Source organism: Portunus trituberculatus, chromosome 25 (genome assembly GCF_017591435.1).
Source record: "Portunus trituberculatus isolate SZX2019 chromosome 25, ASM1759143v1, whole genome shotgun sequence".
NCBI lineage: Eukaryota > Metazoa > Arthropoda > Malacostraca > Decapoda > Portunidae > Portunus > Portunus trituberculatus.
Window position 1 is genome coordinate 13123014 of NC_059279.1, and position 13927 is coordinate 13136940.

Genomic DNA, 13927 nt, shown 5'->3' on the forward strand with positions numbered 1-13927 from the left:
AGTTCATATTTTAAGGTAATACCACTGTATATATTTACAGTGGAGACTCAATATTCAAACTTAATTAGTTCTAAATGGCTATTCGAGTATCAATAAGTTTGACTATCGATACTCATAAATTAAGTAATTCACTCTAATCTTAGCAAAACCTCAAGTCTATAAAAACTTCAAAGTTTTATTTTTATGATTTTGACTTGTACATACTGTAAGTGAAGGCTGGTGATGGATAATGTAGAAGACAAGGGGAGAAGGGTGGGGAGGAGGAGGAGGGAGGTTGTTGAAGAACAAGTCACCATCTATGAAAATGTCTGGTATGATTAATGTGAACCCCACTAGTGGAGGGATGTGGCTCACTAAAGGCGGCGTCACACTAGCACTTTTTCTGTTGTCTCAGGCGATTTCCGTCGTCTTTTTACTCTTCCGTCAACTCTTTCCGTCGTCTTGAGTCAGACAGAACGCATCGTTTTCGTTTAGCGCCAATTTTTAGTCAAAATATGAACTATGGTTTCTAATCAACACTTTTATTAATAAAAAAATTTTTTTGTTAAACGGAAGAATGCTATTATCATGACAAGAAATTTAAATGAGTTGATGAATATATATTTGTATACATATTTTTTTTCTTCTAGCCTAGCAATGAAAAGTTCCTCAGTTGTTTGGGTACATTTCCAGGGGAGTGCGAATGTGCGATGCTTTTGAATATTTCCAAGGCAACTTCCAAGTAGCTGGCCAAGATGAGCAGTGGACAAAACACACTGACGAATTTCTCATAGAGAGTATTAGAGGTCACCGTTGCCTTTGGGATCACAGAACAGCTGATTACATTATAAGGTGCAAAAAAGCCGTGGCTTGCTGGGGTGAATGAAGAGCCATGTTTGTTTACAATTGACAAGCGCGGCAAAGGCGGAAGCAAGCTTGTGTGTGACGGCCACCGTCTGCAAAAGTTGTCAGTCGTCACAAAATTAACGGAAAAAGAAGACAGAAAAGTGCTAGTGTGACGCCGCCTTAATACTTGCACTTTCACTCGATTTCTTATTTTCACCACCAAGAAGCCTCTTTGGTGTCATTATAAGATTCTAAACGAAAAATTACTGACAGATTGCAGAAGAATGTTGTTTTTTCTCAGGACTGCGGCAGGACTAGGGATGTGCACCAGTATCCAGTATACTGGCATCTTTTTTTTACCGGTAATACAGTATCAGAATGGGACAATGGCAGTGGCAGAGCAGGAAAGGCCAGAGTTTTGTTTACAACCATGTGTGCAGTTGTTTGATTACCACTAATTTCTCCACTAATAAGCCTTTGGTGTTACTACTGTAAGTTTATAAATGAAGAATTACAGACAACACTCGAGAATGTTATTTAGTAGACTACAGCAGCTCAACTGGTGGAGGGGGGAGGGAGAGGCCAGGGACCCTTTGTTTACAACCACATGTATGGATGTTTGACTATCAGGTATTTTTTCGAGTATTAAATCTAATTTTCGTGCTCTAATATTAAAAAACGTTTCACTATTAAGATGTTTGAGTATTGAGTCTCCACTATATACAGTCAGCACCCAAAATCATGATACCTAAGAGACTGCGCCATCACTTTGGGCGCTAAACAAATCACCCACAAAAATAGGGGATCAAATACGCTGATACTCATGGCGTGGAAATTTGTGGCTCAGGCAAGTGACCTTGAGACGCACTGCATGTGCTGTCACGTCAGCATGACTCATTCCCTCATACAGACATCATTTGTCTGAATCTGCAGTGCATCACATGCTTTTTTTTGCAATTGAGTGTGCATTGCTTTGCTGTCTTGTGTGCAACAATGGGACCAAGGAAAGAGCTGACAAAAGAACAAATTACTGCTATAATTTCTTGAGCCTTGGGGGAAAAGCAAATAAAGAAATTGCTGTTATCACTGGTGTGGCACTGCAAAGTGAGCAGTGTTGGAAAAAAAAAAGCAGGGACACTGGAGGCGTCGTCCTGCCGACCTCTCAGAAAAGAAGCATGAGGCCTCGTGTCACTTCTAAGATGACTCTGAAGACCCTGAAGCACCAATTGGATAATGACATTCGCATCAGTGCTAAAGAATTTAAAGAAAAGAAACCAAGTATCCTTCAGGATGTCTCAGTGCATACAATTCAGAAATGCCTTCAAGACGACCTGAAATTCAAGTATAGTTCACCACGAAGGAAGCCTATTTCAACAGCTTCACAAAAGAAGAAAAGAGTTATTATGCTGCAAATACTCAGTTTGAGATCTGGAGAAGTGGAAAACTGTCTTGTGGTAGGATAAGGCAACATTCATGATGATTGGCAACTAAAGAGGGAAAGTGAGAATATGTCCTTACTTCCATAAGTACATAGAAGGAAAGGTAATACATCTAAGTAGTGTGGTGTGGGGGGCATTTAGGTATCATGGGACAGGGACTTTAGTAGTACAGTACTGCCAAAGAATCTCTCTGTCAACAAGGAATGTTATCTAGAGCCTGCTGATCATTTGGAGGATTGTCTCACAAGATGCAAAAGGGAAATATTCATGCAGGACAGTGCACTGGCTCACACTGACAAACTAATTAAAAATTGGCTAGAATGGGTCAACCTTGATTACATCATGGACTGGCCAGGTAATAGTCTGAATTTTAATCCAATTGAGAACATCTGGAGCTTGATGAAATGGCAGTTATGGGGCCATGACACCTCCACAGTGGGTAAGCTCATCACCCATATCCATGATATCTGGGGAAACCTGGAACCTTCCATCCTACAAAACCTAGATTTATTGGTTCCAAAATGTGAAAGGCAACTGAACAAAGTATTAGAGTTAACATAAGTACCATAAAAATGGGTATTTCAATATTTTTCAAATGTTATGAAACAAAAACATTACCGTATCACCACTTTGAGCATTGACTGTGTATATATTATATATATATATGTATATATATATATATATATATATATATATATATATATATATATATATATATATATATATATATATATACTGTCATACCTCGCCCAACACGACAGTTAGGTTCCTCAGCTCGTTGTGCATGGCGAGATTCGTGTTGGGCAAATAATAGGCCCTATGGGAAAATAGGGGTTAGGTTCCTAGATCCTCCCCAAAAAACACTTTTTAACCAAAAAGACTGAAAAAAAAAAACAATAAATGAAGTACCAAACACTCATTTTATTTAACTACAGTACTAGTACCTTACTTAGTTTATTTGCTGGTTGGAGAGGGCTTGAAATACGAAGTGATGGGCCTCTGACTGGCAGATGCTTCCATATGGCGCAAGGTCTCCTTGTAGGGCACAAGAAACTCCTCAACACCCCTCTCGAACTTAATGGTCCTCTCCAGGATGGGATCTGTTTCAGTGAAGAGGGATGTTGCATTTACGAAGAGTCTTGATGGTGAAGACAGGCTTGGTCTCTTCATCATCATCAAGATCCTCATCATCAGCACCTCCTCTTGCCTCTTCTTCCTCCAGCTGCAGCAACTCTTCAAGTGAAGGCTTAGCATCATGTGAGTCAATCACATCATCCACATCTTCCTCAATCATGTCATCAAAGCCTTCTCCCCCAACTGTGTGGGGCTAGTCCAAGACGCTTGGGAGGGGAGGTCGCATGCATCCACCAGGACCAGCGGGAGATTCAAATGGAGACCAAATCGTGCAATCGCGAGTCAAAGTTGTGCTCAGCGAAATATGGTATATTGTACCGATTCTTGTATACGTGAGATTTGTGTTCGTAATTCGTGTTCGAATATGACATATATATATATATATATATATATATATATATATATATATATATATATATATATATATATATATATATATATATATATATATACAGTAAGTGCTCATTTTACACTAATTTAGTATACGATAAATTCGCAGATACGATAATTGACAATTACTACCATTTTTTCAATTTACGAAAAAAAAATCGCACTTACGATATTTGAAATTCCCACCGCCTGTGATTGTGGCGCTGCACTGCGACCAACAACAAACCAGTCACTTTCGTGCCACCACGATGAATAACAGTGAGACTGTGCTCGGTGATTTACTTACATTATTCTCTGCATTTAAGACCAATTCCTGTCTAAAATGTCACTGAAACGTAATTTGGATCTTGGTGAAGAAGTGGGTAAGGTTAAACGAGCCAGGAAAAGTTTAACGTTGGAAACAAAGCTTGATATAGTCAAGAGAAAAGAACTTGGGGAAGGCTCGTCAGCCATAAGCCATTCCCTGAATTTAACAGTCAACAGTTGCTGCTGTTTTGAGGAATGCTTAAAGTGTAAAGGAGGTAGCAGCTAATGCTTCAAGCTTGCAGGTAAAATTGCTGACAAAACATCGGGAGCCCATTATGGATCGGATGGAGGGTTTACTTAAAATTTGGATAGACAGCCAAACATGCCAGCATGCCCCACTCTCGTTGAGCCTCATTTCAGAAAAGGTCCTGTCTATTATTGAAACCTTGAAGGTTGGGATGGATGTTTGTTTACTTTTTTTGATTGACTTTCATACTGAGCTGGAACGTATTCCTATCTAATACATGTTAAAACGGGTTCAGTTTACACTAATTTTGGTTTACAATAGGTTTTTGAGAAACGCATTTCTAGTGTAAAACAAGGACTTATTGTATATATATATATATATATATATATATATATATATATATATATATATATATATATATATATATATATATATATATATATATATATATATACAGTGGAGACTCAATACTTGAACGTCTAAATAGTTGAACTTTTCAATAGTCGAACACAAAGGTTTGACTTAATACTAAAAAAAATACCTATTAGTCGAACGTCCATCCATGTGGCTGTAAACAAAAAAGACTTCATCCTTCCCGCTGCAGCCAGTTGATCCTTCGCTGTCGTAAGAATAACATTGTCCTGCGCTTTCATCCTTCCTGCTGCCCTACGTGCACCACCGGGCCACCGCAGCCAGTTGATCCTTCACTGTTGTAAGAATAACAGTGTCTTGTGCTTTCTCTCTGCATTTTTTTTTTTTTTATCTTTTTTTGCATTTAGAAGCTTATAATGGCACCGAAGAGGCTTGGTGAGAATAAGCCTACAAGAAAGAATATAGTGACAACCATTGAAAGGAAAAAGATTATTGATAAATACAAGAAAGGAGGAAGAATAACTGATCTGGCAGCTGAGTACTGTATGGCTAAATCTACAGTCGCCACAATACTGAAGAAGACAGAGCTCATTAAAAGAGCTGATGTGGCGATTGGTGTGAAAAGGCAACTTAAGCGACCTGCAGCAGTTGAAGAAATGGAAAAATTGTTGATTTGATAAACCAAAGGCAGATGGCTGGTGATTCTTTGTCAGAGGGCATAATTTGTGTGAAGGCTCGGCTGCTACATCGTGATCTTATTTCTGATACTACATTTGACTCCAATGATTTTAAAGCAAGTAAGGGGTGGTTTGTGAATTTCAAGAAAAGAACTGGAATTCATTTTGTTGTGATGCACGGCGAGCCCGCAAGTGCTGACAGAGTTGCCGCTGAGTAATTTGTGCCTAAATTTAAGAAATTTGTGGATAAGGAGTGCTTAAGCCCACAACAAATCATTAATTGTGATGAAATTGGCCTGTTTTGGAAAAACAAAGGAAGAGAAGTGTTTGCCAGGACACAAGCCCATGAAAGACAGGCTAACCCGGCTTCTGTGCGCCAATGCTAGCGGCGACTGCAAAATTATACTGCTACTTTTTTCTAAATTTGGGTTTGGCAGTGGCTGGAATGAATTACCTGATTTATATTGGATAAGTGTAGATATGGAGACGGGGTCACACGAGCGTAAAGCCCAGGCACTGTAAAACTACAACTAGGTAAATATACACACACACACACACACACACACACTCAGAGACAATGCAAGACAAATATAACTTATTTTTGGAAATATACAAAACAGGAGTCAGGGAATATGTCCCAAAATATAGACCAAAAGAAGAAGGAAAGAAAGATTGGTTTAATGCAAGGTGTGCCAAGGCAAAGGAGAAAAGAGATGGAGCATGGAAAAGGTGGAGGAGAAATAGGAATCCAACAAACAAGGAAAACTTCAAGGCAGCGAGAAATGAATATGTTAAGGTGAGGAAGGAAGAGGAAAAGAACTTCGAAAAAGATATTGTCGAAAAATGTAAGGAGCAACCAAAATTGTTCTATAGATTCATAAATGGAAAAATTAGGCAAAAAGAAACAATAGAAAGGTTAAAAGGAGAGAACGGGATGGTGGAAGACCCAAAAGTATGGCAGAACTATTAAATAAAAATTCCAGGAGGTCTTTACTAAAGAATCCAAATTTGAGAGGCCACAGGGTAATAGAGAGACAATCTATATGAAAGAGATTAAAGTAACCAAGCTTGAAATAAAAGAGTTAATGAAGGAACTGGATGAAGAGAAGGCAATGGGACCGGATGAAGTCTCAGGCAGAATACTGAAAGAATGTAGGGAAGAACTAGCAAGTCCTATATACAACATCATAAAATGCTCAATAGAAAATGGAACAGTGCCAGTAGAATGGAAAAGAGCTGAGGTGGTTCCCATATATAAGAGTGGAAGGAAAGAAGAACCTTTAAATTACAGACCGGTATCACTAACTAGTGTAATATGCAAGATGTGTGAAAGAATAATAAAGAAACAATGGATCGAGTTCCTTGAAGACAACAAATTAATATCAAATAGCCAATTTGGTTTTAGAAAAGGACGGTCTTGTGTAACTAATTTATTGAGTTTCTATTCTAGAATAGTTGATAGAGTACAAGAGAGAGAGGATGGGTTGACTGCATCTATTTGGATTTAAAAAAGGCGTTTGACAAAGTGCCACACACAAGATTACTGTGGAAGTTAGAGGAGAAGGGTGGCTTAAAAGGAAGCACATTGAGATGGATAGAAAATTATTTGAGGGGGAGAGAAATAAGGACGGTAGTTAAAGATATGAAGTCCAAGTGGAGAGCAGTAGAAAGCGGAGTGCCACAGGGGTCAGTATTGGCACCAATACTTTTCCTCATTTATATTAACGACATGCCAGAAGGAGTGAACAGCTACATAAATTTGTTTATGGATGATACGAAACTGTGCAGAGTTATAAAGCAAAAGGAGGATTGTGAAATACTGCAAGAAGACCTAAATAAGATCTGGGAATGGAGTAAGAAGTGGGAAATGGAATTCAATGTGAACAAAAGCCATGTCATGGAAATGGGAAAGAGTGAAAGACGACCTGTGGGAATCTATAAGATGGGAGATGGAGTAGAACTGGAGAAAGTCAAAAGGAAAAGGACTTAGGAGTGACGATGGAAGAAAACAATCAACCAGTAAGCCATATTGATAGAATTTTTAGAGAAACATATAATTTGCTGAGGAATATTGGAGTAGCATTTCACTACATGGACAAAGAAATGATGAAGAAATTGATAAATACTATAATAAGACCCAGATTGGAATATGCAGGAGTAGTGTGGACCCCTCATAAAAAGAAACACATAAGAAAATTGGAGAGGCTACAAAAATGGCTACAAGAATGGTCCCAGAACTTGAAGGGATGACATATGAGGAGAGACTAAAGGCTATGGATCTACCAACCTTGGAACAAAGAAGGAGAGAGGAGACCTGATACAAGTCTATAAATTGATCAACGGAATGGACCAAGTGGATAATGAGAAACTGATCCTGAGAGAAGAATATGACATCCAAGCACAAGATCGCATAGTAAAAAGCTGAGAAAGGGAAGATGTCTGAGAGATATTAAAAATATAGTTTCGCAGAGATGTATTGAGACGTGGAACAGTTTAGATGAAGAAGTAGTGTCTGCAAAGAGTGTGTACACTTTTAAAGTAAGATTGGATAAGTGTAGATATGGAGACGGGGCCACACGAGCATAAAGCCCAGGCCCTGTAAAACTACAACTAGGTAAATACAACTAGGTAAATACACACACACACACACACACACACACACACACACACACACACACACACACACACACACACACACACACACACACACACACACACACACACACACACACACACACACACAATAGAAAGGTTAAAAGGAGAGACTGGAATGGTGGAAGACCCAAAAAGTATGGCAGAACTGTTAAATAGTAAATTTCAGGAGGTCTTTACTAAGGAATCCAAATTTGAAAGACCACAGGGTAATAGAGAGACTGTCCATATGGAAGAGATTAAAGTAACCAAGCTTGAAATAAAAAAGTTGATGACGGAACTAGATGAGGAAAAGGCAATGGGACCGGATGAAGTCTCAGGCAGAATACTGAAAGAATGTAGGGAAGAACTAGCAAGTCCTGTATACAACATCATAAAATGCTCAATAGAAAATGGAACAGTACCAGTGGAGTGGAAAAGACCTGAGGTGGTTCCCATATATAAGAGTGGAAGGAAGGAAGAACCTTTAAATTACAGACTGGTATCACTAACTAGTGTAATATGCAAGATGTGTGAAAGAATGATAAAGAAACAATGGATCGAGTTCCTTGAAGACAACAAATTATTATCAAATAGCCAATTTGGTTTTAGAAAAGGTCGGTCATGTGTAACAAATTTATTGAGTTTCTACTCTAGAATAGTTGATAAAGTACAAGAGAGAGAGGGATGAGTTGACTGTATTTATTTAGATTTAAAAAAGGCGTTTGATAAAGTGCCACATGAAAGATTACTATGGAAGTTAGAGGAGAAGTGTGGCTTAAAAGGAAGCACATTGAGATGGATGAAAAATTACTTGAAGGGGGGAGAAATAAGGACGATAGTTAAAGATATGAAGTCCAAGTGGAGAACAGTAGACAGCGGAGTGCCACACGGGGTCAGTATTGGCCCACAATATCTTCAGAATTTTCTACCATCTCTTCAATGTCACTATATATAAATCTGTGCTGTATACCTCTCACCTAATTCCTCTGACATGCCAGAGGGAGTGAACAGAGTTGGAGACACGCCCAACATTCTTGATCTTTTCCTAACCTCCAACCCTTCTGCTTACTCTGTTAAACTTTCCTCTCCGTTGGGCTCCTCCGACCACAATCTAATTTCCGTTACCTGTTCTATCACTCCAGTGCAGCCTCAGGACCCGCCTAAGCGGAGGTGCTTCTGGCATTTTAACTCTGCTAAGTGGGAGGAACTAAGGCAGTACTATTCTGATTTCCTTGGGATGATTATTGTTTTCATGTCAGAGATCCTTCTCTTTGTGCCGAGCGCATAACAGAGGTGATTATCTCTGGCATGGAGCTATACATTCCTCATACTTTCTCTAACCCTAAAGCTAAAAAGCCTTGGTTTAACTCTGCTTGTTCTCGTGCTGTCAATGATAGAGAGGCGGCTCACAAACGGTTCCGTAGCCATCCAACTGCTGAAACTCATGCCCTATATATTTCTGCCCGTAATCATGCCAAATCTATTCTCCAACTTACTAAAAACTCTTTCATCAATAGAAAATGTCAAAGTCTTTCCAATTCTAACTCCTCTCGAGATTTCTGGCATCTAGCCAATAATATCTCTAACAACTTTACTTCTTCGTCTTTCCCTCCTTTACTTCATCCAGATGGCTCTACAGCTGTCTCTTCTTTTCTAAAGCTGAACTCTTCGCTCAAACCTTTGCTACCAACTCAACTTTGGATGATTCTGGGCATATTCCTCCTACTCCTCCACCCTCTGACTACTTCATCCCTAAAATTAAAATTCTTTATAAAGACGTTTTCCTGGCCCTCTCTGGCCTTGATTCTCGGAAGGCTTACGGTCCGGATGGAGTCCCTCCTGTTGTTCTCAAAAACTGTGCTTCCGAACTCGCTCACTGCCTGGTCAAACTCTTTCATCTGTGTCTCTACTTCTATTTATCCTTCTTGCTGGAAGTTTGCTCACATTCAACCTGTCCCTAAAAAAGGTGACCACTCCAATCCTTCTAACTACCGCCCTATAGCTTTGATTTCCTGCCTTTCTAAAGCCTTTGAGTCTATCCTTAATAGGAAGATAATGAGGCATCTATCAGCTCACAACCTTCTCTCTGATTGCCAGTATGGTTTCCGTAAAGGCAGATCTACTGGTGATCTTCTTACTTTCCTAACTGAATCTTGGTCATCCTCTTTAGGGACTTCGGTGAAACCTTTGCTGTCGGCCTTGACATATCGAAAGCCTTCGATAGAGTCTGGCACAAATCTTTAATTTCTAAACTACCCTCCTACGGATTCTATCCTTCTCTGTACCTTCATCTCCAGTTTCCTTTCCGATCGTTCTATTGCTGCTGTAGTAGACGGTCACTGTTCTTCCCTAAAACTATCAACAGTGGTGTTCCACAGGGTTCTGTCCTATCACCCACTCTCTTTCTATTATTCATCAATGATCTCCTAAATCTGACTCAATGCCCTATCCACTCCTATGCTGATGATACCACCTTGCATTATTCAACAGCGTTCAACAGACGCCCAACCCAACAACAATTAAATGACTCAAGGCGAGATGCTATAGGACGCCTAACTTCTGATCTTTCACTTGTTTCTGATTGGGGCAGAGAAAACCTGGTTTTGTTCAATGCCTCAAAACTCAATTTCTACAACTATCTACTCGACATAACCTTCCAGACAACTATCCTCTCTTCTTCAATAACACTCAACTTCCCTCTCCTCTACATTAAACACACTCGGTCTATCCTTCACTAAAAATCTAAACTGGAAATTTCACATCTCTACTCTTGCTAAATCAGCTTCCAAGAAGTTAGGTGTCCTGTGGCGTCTTCGTCCATTTTTCTCCCTCCCAGCTGCTTGCTCTGTACAGGGCCTTATCCGCCCGTGTATGGAGTATGGCTCTCATGTCTGGGGATCCACACACAGCTTTACTAAACAAGGTGGAATCTAAAGCTTTTCGTCTTATCAACTCTTCTCCTCTAACTGACTGTCTTGATTCTTTAAGTCACCGCCGCAATGTTGCATCTTTATCTGTCTTCTACCGCTGTTTTCATGCTGTCTGCTCTTCTGAACTTGCTAACTGCATGCCTTCCCCTCCTGCGGCCTCGCTGCACAAGACTCTCTACTTCTTCTCATCCCTATTCTGTCCATCTTCCTAATGCAAGAGTTAACCAGTATCTTCACTCCTTCATTCCCTACACTGGTAAACTCTGGAACTCTCTACCTGTGTCTGTATTTCCACCTGCCTATGACTTAAACTCTTTCAAAAGAGGAGTGTCAAGACACCTCTTACGTTAACTGGACCCTCCTTTTAGATTTTTTGTTTTTCTCTTTCTCCTACTTTCCTCTTAACAGGGCCTGGCAACCAGCGGGATTTTTTTTTCCAACACTTTGTTTTCCTTGGCCAGTGCCCTTGTAATGTAAAAAAAAAAAAAACATAAATCTGTTTATGGACGATGCGAAACTGTGCAGAGTCATTAAACAAAAGAGGATTGTGAAATACTACAGGAAGACTTAAACAAGATCTGGAAATGGAGTAAAAATGGGAGATGGAATTCAATGTGGACAAAAGCCATGTCATGGAAATGGGAAAAGTGAAAGACGACCAGTGGGAATCTATAAGATGGGAGATGGAGTAGAACTAGAAAAAGTAAAAAAGGAAAAGGACTTGGGAGTGACAATGGAAGAAAACAATCAACCAGTAAGCCATATTGATAGAATTTTCAGAGAGACGTATAATTTGCTAAGGAATATTGGATTAGCATTTCACTATATGGACAAGGAAATGATGAAGAAATTGATAAGTACTAAAATAAGACCTAGATTGGAATATGCAGGAGTTGTGTGGACCCCCATAAAAAGAAACACATAAGGAAATTGGAGAGACTACAAAAATGGCTACAAGAATGGTTCCAGAATTTAAAGGGATGACATATGAGGAGAGACTAAAAGCTATGGATCTACCAACCCTGGAACAGAGAAGAGAGAGAGGGGATCTGATACAAGTTTATAAATTGATTAACGGAATGGATCAAGTGGATAATGAGAAACTAATCCTGAGAGAAGAATATGACATTAGAAGCACAAGATCGCATAGTAAGAAACTGAGGAAGGGAAGATGTCTGAGAGATGTTAAAAATTTAGTTTCCCGCAAAGATGTGTTGAGACTTGGAACAGTTTGAGTGAGGAAGTGGTGTCAGCAAAGAGTGTACATAGTTTTAAAAAAATTGGATAAATGTAGATATGGAGACGGGGCCACACGAGCATAAAGCCCAGGCCCTGTAAAACTACAACTAGGTAAATACAACTAGGTAAATACACACACACAAACCTATACACACACACAAACCCTGAAAAACTGATAGATATGGAACTCACAGTGTTTGTTCTTTATAAGAGGAGATGAAAATAAGTTTTATTGTCTATGGCAGTTTTTTGTTTTTCATGTAAGAAGGACTTTGGCAAAAGGTAATGAAAAATTGGCAAAAAAAAAAAAAAAAAACACATTAGTGTGCTAGTCCAAAAAAAAAAAACCAATGTTAAAAGGGTTAGCTATTTAAATTTGGAGGATAGAAACTGCCCTCCTGAAAGAATTCAAGGAAATTTGGAAGCAAGGATGGGATTCCAGTTTATCAGAAAAAGGGATGAGTGATGGAGAATACTTGTTAACTCTTACAATAGAGAGGTGGAAAAAATAGGGGCTGCAGGAGGAAAAGCATGAATTTAGCAAGATCAGAAAAGTAGTCATCATGAAAATATCATGGTGATGAGAGAGGTTAAAAACAGTGAATTAGAGGAGAGGAGTTGATAAAATGAAATGCTTTTTATTGTTTAGAAAAGCAGTATGAGTGGATTCCTTCATGATAATTATATGAAACATACTCAAGACATGAATGGATAAATCCCCTTGAGCTATAGAGTTAACAGCTGGTGGGGATGACAAAAACTGGCAGAAACAACTCAAAACACTCAACTTCATAGAATGTGTTTCAGCTTGATGAGCTGTGGTTAACAGTTTAGATTATTTGTAATAGAGAAGTGACAGATGAGTGTCAGTGAAGAAGAGAGGGCATATCTGGAAATTTTTGTGAAGTTGATAGATGGAGGAATTTTTGAGGCACTGAAGAGTAAAGTACCAAATGCTATGCTCTAATAAGAAATTTCAGATATCTCAAGTGAGGTATTCTGTGGCTTCCCTGTGTAAGCTATTTACTTTCTGAAGGATCGGATATCTATGAAAATGATGTGGAAAGCTGCAGGGTGGTGTATCATCACCAGAGTGAAAAAGACATGAAATTTGGCTTAGAAGATTATTGGTAAATAAACTGAAGAGAGTGGATGGCAGGGCAGAATCCTGAGGAACAATACTGCTAATAGGCATATAAGTCTATTAGAAACTAAATGACACTATAAAAGAAGGATAGAAGCCATTTGAGAGTAATTTGGAAATCAAAGCCCTGTACAATATTTAATCAAAGACTTTTGATACAAAATCAATTGCAGTTAGGAAAAAATATAATAGTAAAGGAAATTGCTTATGCAATACGGAGAAATTCACTTTATTTTGTCACACATCATATCTTAGAGATATAAAAAGAAGTGGGACATTTTTTTGACAAAAAATCAATTTGTTCATCCCAAAAAATTTGTTTCTCAAATACTGATCTCATTTATACTTGAAACTATGTATAAAGAATTTATTCTAGTGATCAAAAGTTTTAATATTGAAAAGCTAACTTACTTCATCCTTTTAATTTCATGCAATTTTCACCTAATTAGTTTATGATTTATTTGAAAGGGTTATTCATTATTTACTTTGTTTAGTCTATTTAATGTTGATGTAGTGTTAATACATTTAATAATCTCTTATTTTGTGTAAATTTCTCTTTATTAATGGAAAATATCCCAGACTATCTCAAGATTTATAAGTTTTTGGTCACAAAACAAGCTCTTAGAAGGCAATCCTTCATCTTTATTTCA

The 13927-nt window shown here is 38.6% G+C and overlaps 1 protein-coding gene across 1 annotated transcript in view; it reads left to right on the forward strand.

The window, feature by feature from the left end:
• The window catches only part of LOC123508564 (LIM and senescent cell antigen-like-containing domain protein 1), a 70088-nt gene that overhangs the window by 45054 nt on the left and 11107 nt on the right, over positions 1-13927 (forward strand). The window lies entirely within an intron of this gene.